The 12,706-nt window shown below is 47.6% G+C and overlaps 1 long non-coding RNA gene across 1 annotated transcript in view; it reads right to left on the bottom strand.

Annotated features, from left to right (window-relative positions):
• The window catches only part of LOC121353707, a 58,437-nt gene that overhangs the window by 5,007 nt on the left and 40,724 nt on the right, over positions 1 to 12,706 (bottom strand). The window contains exons 9-12 of the long non-coding RNA XR_005955181.1: positions 11,054 to 12,706; positions 5,790 to 8,211; positions 5,117 to 5,250; positions 1,921 to 2,035 (exon numbers count right to left, since the gene is read on the bottom strand). This is a non-coding gene — a long non-coding RNA (uncharacterized LOC121353707). The remainder of the gene's footprint in view (positions 1 to 1,920; positions 2,036 to 5,116; positions 5,251 to 5,789; positions 8,212 to 11,053) is intronic.

Below are 12,706 nucleotides of genomic sequence, written 5' to 3'. Positions count from 1 at the left end.
CTTGCTGTTGTTTGCAGGAACCTGACAGCACCTGAAGGGAACTCGTGGATGTTCAGGTGTTGCTCTGCAGCAAGTGTGGCGTGGCAGCTGCCAGGTCAGGTGGGGAAGGATCTGCACAAAATGCAGCACATACAACCAGAGTAGGAGCAGCAGAACTGGGCCCTGGCTTTATCTCAGGGGAAATCCTGTGCTGGTAGCCCTGTCAGTGGCACTGGGCCCGGCGGGGCACAGCTGACCCAGCGGGAGCACACACACACACAGACAGACACAGACACACCTGTCGTGCCCAGCGGGAGCACACACACACAGACAGACACAGACACACCTGTCCTGCCCAGCGGGAGCACACACAGGCAGCGCTGCCAGGATCAGTGGCTGTGGCTGTGGCTGCACTGCCCGTGGCACAAGGCTGCACTGCTCACGCAGCATCAAGGCTTCTCCAGCACCCAGGTCCTGGTAGCTTGCACCTGGGGGAGTCTGCCCTTTCTTGACATACCTGCCCTGCTGTTACTACCACTGCTGCTGCTCCTTTTGTCTCTGATGCAGTAAAAAGCCTATTTCTGTTAGGCACCGGTACTCCCAGCACAGTGGCTGTGGGTCTCAGACCATCTCAGTTAGATGGTCTCCTGTTGGAGAACTCATAACAGGCTTTTATCCAGAGCCCAATCAAAAGGTGAGCACAAATGCACTGTCTGGCACAGTGTTTATGGGTTTATCCCATAAACCCCCAATATTTCACCTTTGGTCTCTCCAGTACAGGAGGTTTTGGCATTTATTCAGTATTAAGTCATAAACATATTTTAAATGATGCAGTCATACAAAGAAAAGATCAGCTGAAGAGACAGGGAAGAGGGTTCTTTGTGATTTTCTTGATCTTTTGGTTGTGTTATGCTGCCATACAAAAGCCACTCAGTTCCTCACCTTTCCCCCTCAGTGAGACACTCAGAAGAGTACAGATCTTACTATGAATTGAACACTGTCTAGATCAAAGATGTCCTGGGTTTTTAAGTTTCAGGACATTTCTTCACCTAATCAACTCAGAGCTGATTTTTTCTGTCTCATGCCCATGTCAAGGGCAGAGTCAGCAGCGGTGCCAGGGCCCTGTGAGCCACGGGAGGTGGCACGGTGCTGCTCGGGAGGGCACACAGCTCTGGCAGCAGCTGGCATTCTGCCGTGGGCTGTTTGCCTGGGACCTGTGTGGCCATCCCCAGCAGCCCGCGTTGTCAGCGATGCTGGTGCGGGGAGCCAGTGCAAAACCAGCTGGGCACAAGGTGAGAGCTGTGTGCAAGTTTGCTGGAAGAAAGGATGTAGGCTCTGAGAAAACACCCCTGTCAGAGGGGGACGCTGGGGTGGTGCACGTGTTCCTGTTCTCTGCCTGGATGAGGGGGACTGTGGCAAGCCAGACAGCCAGGGCTGCTTTGGGGTCTGGGGTGACACCCAGGGGGAGCCTGCCCGGGCACAGCCCGCTCTGGCTGGCACAGTCACATCAGCCAGGCCTTTGGAGTGCACATGGGTCACAACAAGCCAGAGGAAGAAAAATGCTGTGGAAGCAGGCTGCTGAAATACAGAACAGTGTGGTTCTATTCTGCGTAGCCCAATATCACAGTAAACCTGGGCAAATATTTCTGTGTTTACTCATGTGGTAAAAGACTTTTATAATGGTAAGAAAATACCTAGAAGGATAGATTTAGCATGTGGGAAGACTCACAGTGAGCTTTGTAAGAACGTGAAGGTTGAGTAATACCAATGTATACACAAGCAGCAGAAAGGGGGTAGTTTTTTAAAAATTAAATTTCTGCATGCAGGCATGCTGTTCAGATTAGCATGGCAGTACATACAGAATTTATTTGAAATTTCTCTTTTCAAGAACACAGACATATTTAAATATCTTTTCCTAGGGCACGATGCATAAGGAAATACCTGTTTTCTTCCAGTGTACTTTGCAGAACCAGGCCTTAAACACCATTTTTCACCCCATTGTAAAAAGAAATATGCCATCTCTTCCATACCATGAACTGTTTCTGAAGTGCTGCTTCTGTGAAGGGTACAAAGACACATCTCAGCTTCTGTTGAAATGTAATTAACAGGTGGATTTTAGGCAAATTTTGTGGAAGTTCTCCAAGCTTTATAAATAATACCCCTCGGGTTTTTTTTCAGACAGTAAAACTGAAACCTAAATTGGAAATTATTCCCCTTTACTCAAAACTTCAGACCAAGTCAGTGTCCAAAGTAAAATCTAAGGTTTCTTGATCTCCTGCCTACTCCTGTGAACACTGAGCAGTGCCTGTGTAAGCTCTCTTGAGCATATTTTGCAGTGTATGGTACATGTTGCACTAGTCTGTTGTTCCTGCATCTGTGTTTTTGCGGATGAATTGGTACCATGTAGGATATGGGGTGAAAAAGTGGTTTTGAGTGTTAAATGACTAAAGGATTTTCAAGCCTGTACTTCTTCACGGCATTTCTCAGACAAGGGAAACAAGGTTCTGTTCTGCATGTAGAAGAGGTGATGCACAGCAGAAACTTGGAAAGCTGGAGCTGAAGTTGTGCAAGGAGAAGAGAGATGCTTTCAGTTCCCTCCCACATTTTCTGTTTATATCTTTCCCTATCAGAATTGCTTTCTCATTCCTGCTTCCCATTTGTGTGTGTGCCAGCAGAAGGAATGTGCTGGTTCAGAGTAAGGTCCTCTGTGGATGGCCAGTGCTGCTGGCTGCCATGGCTCCCCAGAGCCACACTCTGCCAGGGGTTTGACATCTGCGTGCACTGAAGGCACATCAACTAAAATCAGTTTAGGTAGAACTGGGGAGATCTGGAATTTTTCTCCCAAAGACAAGCTGTGGGATGTGAAATAGAGCCAGTGACAGGAATCTGACAGGGACCTGCATTCTGTACAAAGAACCCCAAGTGACAAGTCCATATGACTTTTTCCTGTGGAATATGGACTGTGGATTGCTTCCTCCTATGACTCATAGACAGCTGTACACAGGTGGGATCCCTGTGACCCTGATTTCACTTTGTAAATCATTAGACTTAACACTTTTCAGACTCCTCTTGCTGAAATACTAAAATGAAACCCACTGCCTGGTAATGTCTGCTGGCCCTTGTTCCACCTGGGCACGCTCTGCTGCAGGGTTACTGGCACTGGCCCACTCAGCTGTAGAAGAAAAAGCTGTGCTTCTGGTATGATCATGATTCAGGACAATCCCTCTTTTTTGAAGTCATGTTTATAGGGAGTAGCACATGGTAAATTAAGACATTTGGAGGTCTGCAGATCCAAAGCTGGGTACTGCACAGCAGTGACGTTCTGGCCTATAAGCAATCTCACTGGGCAGAATGCTGGTTCGCACACGAACACAAGGGTTTAATGATGAAAGTGATCAGAATCTGATCCATAGCAATGTCACTGCACGCCTTAATGCTTGATTGACTCAGGGCTCTTCAGGAGGACAGAGAGGGAACAGAAAGGCAGAACGTGAGAGGAACTACATGGTGAAAGAATGCACAGGGAGGGCTCTTTCCTGCAGCTGCTGAAGCCCTCTTTTATCTCATAACAGTCATTCTTTAAAAAAAAACGAACTGAGAGAAGTGAAGATTTATTGCCTAGCCCTTTGATGCCATGGTCTGCTGAAGCATGGAGAATGGCCTTAAGAAGTGGGTTTAGTGTTCTTTTGTGGTAAGTTACAAATGGCAGCAAGAATGAGGAAATGTGTCTAATCCTTGCATGGACATCGATTGATTCAATGGTATCAAGTGAGTTTCTTCATCTCATTGCATCACAGTTACTCCATTTTTGAAGTCAGGTTGATGACTATCAAGCATTGTTCATTGTTTGAGATCTGCAGTTATAAAATAGGAGCAGCATGGGCAGAGTCAGGATGACAGATGCCCCACATGCAGCTGTGGGGTCCTGCCCTGTGGCAGGAGCTGTGTGCTGCCCACATGGGTTATCCATTAGCCCACAGCAGTTGCCAAGTAACCACTGGAGATTATGAAAAATCTAATACTCAGAATTAAAAACTGTGGAAAGATCAAAGTTCACTGCAAGACCTCTCCCAAGGCTTCCTTATAATTCCTTGTTTGGGGAACATTTTAAATTCATCACTGACATTATTTTTATGTTGCAATTCCCAGAGCCCTACTCAAGTTTTATGCATCAAAATGGATAATTGTGTTATCCAACTAGGTCTTCAGAAATTGACTTCTATCTTTGATACCCAATAGCTGCAGCCACCTGTAGGTGTTAGGGTTTGGCCATGGCTATAAACATCTGGCTATTATGTATTCAGAACTTATCTAGATACTGCGTCATTTACAGTGAGCAAAGGTGTTCAATGTGGAGTCTGATCCTTTGGATATTGCCTAAGGAACAGCATTTAAAGTTATGCTTGACCCATGCCAATCCTGAGCAATTCCCAGAAATCTCTATGACATGACATTTGTTTTCTGTAATCCAGGATGTACCTTTGTAACCATAACTGTTTTTGCACACATACGTATGCCTCTAAAACTGTCTGCTTCTGTCTAACAAACATAAGAAATTTTTAGAATTATATTCATTTTGGGGACATGCATTTATATCTTGGACAAGACTAAATTTATAAGCCTTGAGGGTGATATGATATGGCTTTTATCCTAAATTTAATTTAATTTTCAGTTCTGTTGATAAATTTTCTGTACTGATTTCAAAGTCATAGGGCATGTTAGCTGGATGGCTAAAATTTCTAGAGAAAGGGGGTTGTATATTTATAAGGATAACAGTAATATTCAGAGTGACATTAGTAAGGGTTATAAAAATAATTAAGAGTTGAGTTTAAGAATTAATACATGACCACACAGAATAACAAGTAAGGAGAAGGAAAATGCAATTCCTCTGTTATGCCGTCCTCTCTCTCATGGCCTGACAGGGTTGGACACCAGACTGGATCCATTACTTTAAACAGAATTCCTCTTCTGCTCCCCAGGGGAGCAGACACCAGTGAGGATGGGCACTGAGATCTTGCAGTCCCCCAAATACAGTCTTGTTTCCCTAGGGAACATTTATGTTTTTGGCAGTACATGCTGCGAGCCTGGCTGTTTCATGCTGTGGGAAAACCAGCGTGCTTGCTCTCTGCATTCTTACCTGGAGCTGCCTGTGCCTGTTTGTTCCCTGCAGTTTGTTCTCCGTCCCTTCCCAGAGCAGGGCCATGCCTGGCGGTGACTGCAATGTGCAGGAACTGGCACCGGGATAAGACCATGCTTGTTCTGCTCTCTGACCTGGAGGAATGTAAACTTGCTGACCTCATCGATCTGCTGACGTTGGCAGATGCTCCTCCACCTTGTAATTCAGCATTATGCTTATTCCTCACACTGCACCGTGCCGTGCATGAGCCAAAGACAAGTGCTCCTGTGAGATGCCACCATTCCAGGAAGCACAAAAGCAAACTCCTCAGGTAGGCTGAGGTGAGAGATGGCCCCAAGGAGGCCCAGAGTCCTCATTCCCTGGGCAGGCCCATGAGAAGGGACCTGGCTACTGTGCTAGTTTGTGCAGACAGTGCCTCAGAGGCTACAGTGTGATGGGCAACAGTCTCTAAGCACACCACCTGAGTCCAGGTGAGCTGTGGGGAAATCCTCTTGGGCATTGAGACACCAGATGCCCACCTCCACAGCTGCATACCTCCCTGCAGGCGTGGGAGCCCACATGGAAGGTGCCTCATTAATTCCCTTTGGAACATATTCATTACTGGTGTGACTTCCACATGCAAGTCTGCTGTCAGCAAAGCTCACAAGTGTGCAAACTGCATCTGCTGTCTTACCTGAAACCTGTCTTCTCCGTGCTCCGTTGCAGCTCAGGCTGGCCCCAGAGGCAAATCTGTGACATTCCAGTTGAACATGGTTCCACGTGAAGGTGGCATAGCCCTCTGCTGCACGGGGGCAGAGAAGGGGTTTCTGAACAGGATCCACCTCTGAGCAATGCATGGAAGGAGCAGATTGTCCCATACAAAACTGCAGTCACCACCGAGGAAGTGAGAAGTTGGCACTAACCTCTCATCATATATCCTCCTTTTCTCCTATAAAAGGGGGGGCTGGAGCACCACACTTGTGTGTCATTAGGGAATATATCTGTGCTGGGCTATATATTGTTTGGCTTTACTTTGATTCCAGAAGCTGTAGCAATATGGGTCATGATTTACATCTGTGGTAGGTTGTAGTAGCAAGAAGAAGCAAACAACTGTTCTTGTATTTGACATTTTAAGTGCCTTTTAGCAATGTTACTATCCAGACAAACCAACATCACTTTGAAAGCTACTGTGGAAATTCACAAACGATGATATAGCCAGAGACAATTATAAACATGTAAAACAAACAAAGGTGGTGTTTTCTAAACATGAGTCTAAGGGCTGACCACTGGCTCTCCATCATATGCATTCCATGGATGTGTTATAAAGAGTGAATTTGTATATAGAGCAAAAATTTTAAAATAGGTCATAGTTACATGCAAAACTAACACTTCTCCTTTAAGGATGACTGGCTGAGAGCCATATCTCCCCAGGAGCAGTTGCCAACTCCAGTGAGGATAGCTGTGGGAGCAGAGGGACCTGAAGTCAGGTCCACTTCTTGTTTGCTTATTCTAGCAAAGAACCTTCTTAGAACAGTCAGAAAAAGCTCTTTATTCCTGCAAAGCTTGTGGCATTATCCCCTGTAACCTTCCTGAGGGTGGGGAGTCACTGCCAGAACCTTTGCACAGCTTCCCTCTGAGGAGTCATCACAAACCCTGGCACTTCTCAATGCAGAACCAAGTTACACCAACACCCTCACTTCAAAATGCAAGGGTTATTGCTGCAGGAATAAATCCTCTTTCTTAGAAACAGAGGCATAGAATGGAGCAGGGAAATTGAAAGATTTAGTCTTGCTCCTGCTGCAAACGCTTGAAATGCATAAGACTGAATTATCTAGGGAGCATGTCACGGGTCTGACAAAACCCAGCAGTTTCAATTAATGGCCTCTGTTCAGCTGTCAGAACCCAGTGGGTCTGCTGACAACAGAGTGATGACAGATCAGCTTCCACTGACATCCTGTGTAGATGCTTTTAAAGTAGTAAAACATACATTTAAGAATTTATACTTAGGCATGAACACAAAACTTGAAGTCTTTCACAGGTGCTCAGATTTGTATCTCAATTACAGATTCCCTTCAGTGAGGCATGCAATTTAAATCCCCAAACCAAGTCAACATGACACAAGAATGATTAATTATTGAACAAAAACATATAATCATGACCATCTGTGGATAAAAAGAAGAGGGGAATTTCACCACTGCAAATACAAAATTCACAGTTGTAAGACCTGGAATCGAGCTTGGAACTTTTTTAATTAGCCAGGGGAATAAAGGATTTTGGAATCACTACAATGACTTAACATGGCTTTGGGTGCTATTATTTTGTTTTGCAGTGACAGAGACCTCTGCAGGAGAAAAATGTAGAATCCCAGCCTAAAATCTGCCATTGCAGAGGTAATGTCTTTAACCTCACATGGAGCCAGGCCTGGCCACCTGCTCAGGAATGCTGCTGAAATGCAGCAGTGAGAGCAAGTCAGCCCTTCCACTGCAGGTGTGCCAGCAGGGATGGCTGCTGGGGCTTTGCACGGGGAGCTCAGAGCTCCCTTTGGCAAGGAATCTCTCCGTTTCCTGTGAGGTACACGCATGGCACGTGCAGGGCAGCGATTCTGTCACAGCAGACTAAGCCCGTGTGTTAGGCTGTCCCAGAGGCAGCAGGGGAGCTGAGCTCCTGCCCGTGGGGCGCTGTGGGTGCAGCTGAGAGCAGCAGCTCTGAGCTGCCTGTACCCCACGGCACCCTCTCTGCAGCTGCCCTCCTGCTTTGGAGGAGGTTCTTGTTCAGAGAAGGTTCCCTGAAAGACCTTTTCTTTGTAGGAGAAAATAAACATATTCTGGGGACCCCTGATTTTAGGAGAAGCCTTAGAGCCTTTGGGAAACAGCCTTCACCTGTGTTCTGCAGGCCGGGGATGAGAGTTTCTGTGTGCCTCTGACGATGTGTGGAGAGATGTGCACTAACTCCCTCGCAGGGAAACACAGCAGAGAGCACTTCCAGCAGCAGGCAAGGGCACCAAGCTGGGCTTTCCCTCCCTGCTGGGCAGCTCTGGTCTCCATGGCTTGCTCAGGAACAGGAACCAGGCGTGACTTGCACCTCAGCTGAGCATGTAGCCAGTGGGAAAAGCACTCCTGGCAGCAAAGAGAAAGCAAGAAAGTGAAAAGTGACAGAAATGGGCCTTCAGGTGAGCACTTGTCTCCATATCACCCCTGAGAGCGAATTCATATGCCCTCAGACCCATTGTTGAGATCCTCAATGTAAACTGGGTTTCCCTGTGCACACACCAGCCCTGTGTGAGCACCTCTTGTGCAGCTGCTGGCAGATTTTGGAGGTTCTGAACCTATGACCAAAAATAGGTGGGTCTGGTTTCCCTAGTCATGGTGTTCAGTGTTACACATGCCATGATGATGAAGCATTGTAAATCATGAGTCTGCTTGCATACACTGATAAACCAGTCATGCAGAAGGTTCCTTGGAGTAGGAATTCAGCAGAAGGCATTTCACATCTGTCAGAAATAATTCAAGGGTGTGGAATGACTAATTGGGAACTGCATGAATAATCAAGACTTCATTTTCAGCAAGACAAAGCCATGAACTTTTGTCTGGCACATCAGTAGGGAATACGTTCCCTTCATTAAGGCCCATGTTCTGGGGACTGATGCTAGCAAAAATACCAGAAGGAGAGATTTTTGTGATGATCACAGAGTGTCCACTTATAAAGTGCAGCTCGTAAGTCTAGCTAAAGGACAGAGCTATTTGAGAAGCAGATGATGCTATGTAAACCTTAAAAATAAACTGTTAAACTGAAAACAAAGACATAAGATTTGAGAGTAGAATAAAAAATGGAAAATGAAATCAGCCTAAGCTGAGGTTTTTAGTATTAAGCAAGGACTCAGATCTTTCCCTTGGCCAAGTCTAGAAACCAGCCACTGGTCTGCCAAACACTACTGGTTCCCACTCGGGTGGAAACGAGGAGCTGGGGCTCCTGTTTTTCCCCTAGACTGCAGAACAAGCAACAATAGGAGTTGTGCTGGTCTGAGGTCTCGATTTGCTGTGCTGTGTAACAACAACGATGAGAACGGGGGAGAGGGGATCATTTTCCATCCGGCCTGTGCCAGCTCAGAGCCCAGGCACCCTGCCGGGTCGGGGGCTGGGGCCCTCAGCCTGTTCCATCAGAGCTCCCAGGTACTGCATCCATCCCTGCACACAGAGCTGTCCGTCCCAACAGCTCCGAGAGCTGCAAACACCGGCAGCACCCAGGGACTGGAGACTTGGCAAATGTGATAGATGGCAGGAAAAGCTTTATTAGCTGAGCACAGGCTGGGAGAAAGCTTGTGAACTCTGGTCACAGGTTATAGAACAGACAAAAGCATGTCAAACAAGGGACACTGCTGGATTTCTATGTGTACTGAGGTCCAGAGATTGTCACAACAGATTTTTCCAGCAGATTTTTTCTTTATACAAATTGTAAAATACCTCCAAAAAGTACTGGTTAGGTGACAGGATCTGCTCTTTCAAGGACAGGGCTAGGGCTAAACCCATCATGACCAACTTGCCAGCACTTCATATAAGCTGATGCCATGTGAATCACACGGTGAGTGGGAGCTCCCAGAGCTCAGTCCATGAACAAAGCATGTCTTGGAGCAGAGTGAGGAATGCAGAGGCGTGTGCTGGAAGGTGTGGCAGGTATGTGTGAGCTGTTAATGACCATGCTGAAGAAACCCTGGTGATGCAGAGGTGAAGGAGTCCAAGAACTGGAGGAGTCCAGAACCCATGCTGTAGGATCAGCTGAAGGATGGATCTGCATCCACAGCAGCTGCTGCAGGTTCCTGGCATAGAAATGCTCTTCAGCAGCAGCACTTGGAAATGCTCTTCAGCAGCAGGTATGGGCCTGCACTGGTATTATCTTAATTTTCAAAGACTTTGTCATGCTTTTCAGAGCCATTCAATCTTTCATTTGAGACTTCACTGAATAGGGCACTCCATGGCTACTACCACTGTTCTCTGAACCAGCCTCTCTGAAGGTGACCTCCTCCACTTACAAGTGCGGAAAGGCAGAAAAATTAGAGTTTAATGGGCGGAACTCTGGACGGAGCATGGATAAACCCAAGAGGTTTAAAAGATGAAAAGTGGCAAAACCACTGACTAGCATTTGCAGAGCTGAAATGCAAAAAGCTTAAGTTCTGCAACTTGGAAAGCACGGAGTCTGTCTAGTTGTGAGTCAAAATTGTGGCAGGATCTGACCCTGCCTGCTCAGCCCTGCAGCTGAGGTTCTCTTCTCCATGTTATGGGCTTTAGCTGTAGCAGAGCAAAGGGACCTGCACCATCCTGGCAGGAACACTGCTCTGCCTGCCCGCACTGCCTCACTGCAAAGAGTGGCTCTGAATTACGGGTGGGCAACATTCACCAACATGCATTTCCCCAGAAAGTTTGGTGCCATTCACCTTATCTGCTCCAAGGGCTTTCTTAACCCCCTTGAGGTCCCATGCCACTGGGGAGTGCTCTAGCACCCCTGGAACAATGCACACCTTGCTGGGGAAGTGACCTGTGGGCATAAGTGATCTTTCCTAACAGCTGGCAGCTGTCCCACCCAGGCCTCACCTGCATCCCCTTCAGCAAAGGAAGGATGGGGATCAGGCTGCTGGGTGAACAGCACGGTCCTGGCCCTGTGTCCAGCCAGCACGGCACGACCAGGCATGCCACCCACAAACATTCCCAGGAATTCCAGGCAGGAGACATGCCATGTCCATCTCATCTTGATTTTTGATATTTTTCCACCCTAAACACTTGGCCAGGTGATTGTTGGTTGGCTTTTTAAATTTTTCTGTGTGGTAACTGAAGATGTTTACTACCAGGCAGGAGTTTTGTTTCCCTAAGAGCAGCAGCCTCAGCTCCGGGAAGCAGGCAGCTTCAGTGGCTGTACCAGGCATCTACTGACCTCAGGCCTTATTCTTTCACCTCTCTTGTCACTGACCTGTGTCTTCTGGGGCTGTGGGATTGAAGATATGATGCCAACAGCCCTCCCTTCTGGGGAGGTGCAAAGGGAACACCAGACGTTGATTTCTGGTTGTCTCTGTTCACATTTTGTACTGGAAATTCACTGATAGGCATTGAAGCATGAAATGCAGCGATTGTTTGGAAGGTGCCCAGAAAACCCTGACGTTCTGGGAGTGAGTTATCTTTCTGCAGTTTGTCTAGCAGAGAGGCAATGTGGTTCAATGCAACTTTTCTGCCTATAACCCGAGGTGATGCTGGTTGCTTCAAGTCATAAGCAGCAAAATCTCAGGGCTGTGAAACCCTCCAAGCCAGGAGTGGCACCTGTGTTAATACAGAAAGACACAGAGTTTGTTTCTGACCCATTTCCATGTCATAGGGTGTTATAATTCTGTGCTGTTAAGCTGTGCTGACTCTAGACACGGTTAACGGGGGGGTGCAGCTGGGTGCTCACTGCAGGAGGAGGAGGAGGCTGTTGGGGCAGGGGCAGCTTGGGGCTCACCAGCAGGCTGGCCTTATCTCAGCTGTCACTGGGAGCTCTTCAAGCCCTGCACTGAAGGGCTGAACATGTTCAACAGCTTCACATTTGTCTTCTCTCTCACAGACTTTCTCTTCCAAAATTTCTGACTGCTAAGGGCCACTGCCAAGCTGGAAGCCCACTGTCCCCTGGGAACTCCAGGCGGGGAGGGGGCTCTCTCCATTCCCAGGGAACTCCAGGCTGGGGGCAGGTGCTCTCTGTCCCCTGGGAGCCCCGGGCCAGCTGTGCAGGGCAGTGCTGGCACAGGTGGGATCAGCTGCTGGACTCAGCAGACACTGAGCATGTTTGCCCAAGGATTAAGCAAGGTAAGCCTCCGGGCTTGTCCATCCCCCATTTAGGGGGCCCAGTCCCTTTACCTTTGTCTGTCCACAGGGTATTTAAAGGCTGGTATTTAAAGGCCCTGGTCCCTCAGGAGGACACCTGAGGCAGGCAGGACGTGCTGTGGCCACACTGCCCTGCTGAGCCCCTTGCCCTGCTGCTTTGGGCAGGCACAGCTGCTGGCGTCTGGTGTCTGTTCAGCTTCACTTTGAGGTATTTAAACTTAGCAAAGTGGCTTTTTTTAGATCCATATGCATAGATCAGGTGGTCACCTGTGTCAATATGTTTATTCACAGATCCTAGCTCAGGGACCAGCCTTCTCTAAACATAATTAGGGCTATTTAAGTAGATTACCTCTCGGTTCACACAAAACACCATGAATTCCCTCACTGAGCAAAAACTCCAGGTGGCACGAGGGTGAAAAGCAACAAGGATTTTGCTGTTGAGTGCCTCAAATATTTCTATGATTGTACTGTCAATGGATGTTTACTTCTGAAGAGCTGCCCAATATGTCTACTCTGCCATTAAGTCAGTTTTCAGACCAGCAGCTTCACCAGGCATTTTGGCAGCTGCTCCCACCTGTCAGCCTCCCTCACCCTGGCTCATACTAACTAGGCTGGAGGTATAGGCAGCAAAACCTGATTTGGGGCTGGATGTGAAGAGAAGCTTTTCAGCTTTTGTCCTTTTGCCTGCCCTAAAAAATTTGATTTCTGGGATTCCAGCAAGGCCATCACACTGTGTGTCTGTGTGAGTGTTGAGCAGAGCTCAGCCCCACAC

The sequence above is a fragment of the Pyrgilauda ruficollis genome, unplaced genomic scaffold (assembly GCF_017590135.1).
Source record: "Pyrgilauda ruficollis isolate IOZ18807 unplaced genomic scaffold, ASM1759013v1 scaffold21, whole genome shotgun sequence".
NCBI lineage: Eukaryota > Metazoa > Chordata > Aves > Passeriformes > Passeridae > Pyrgilauda > Pyrgilauda ruficollis.
This window is presented reverse-complemented; position numbering and strand designations above follow the sequence as displayed.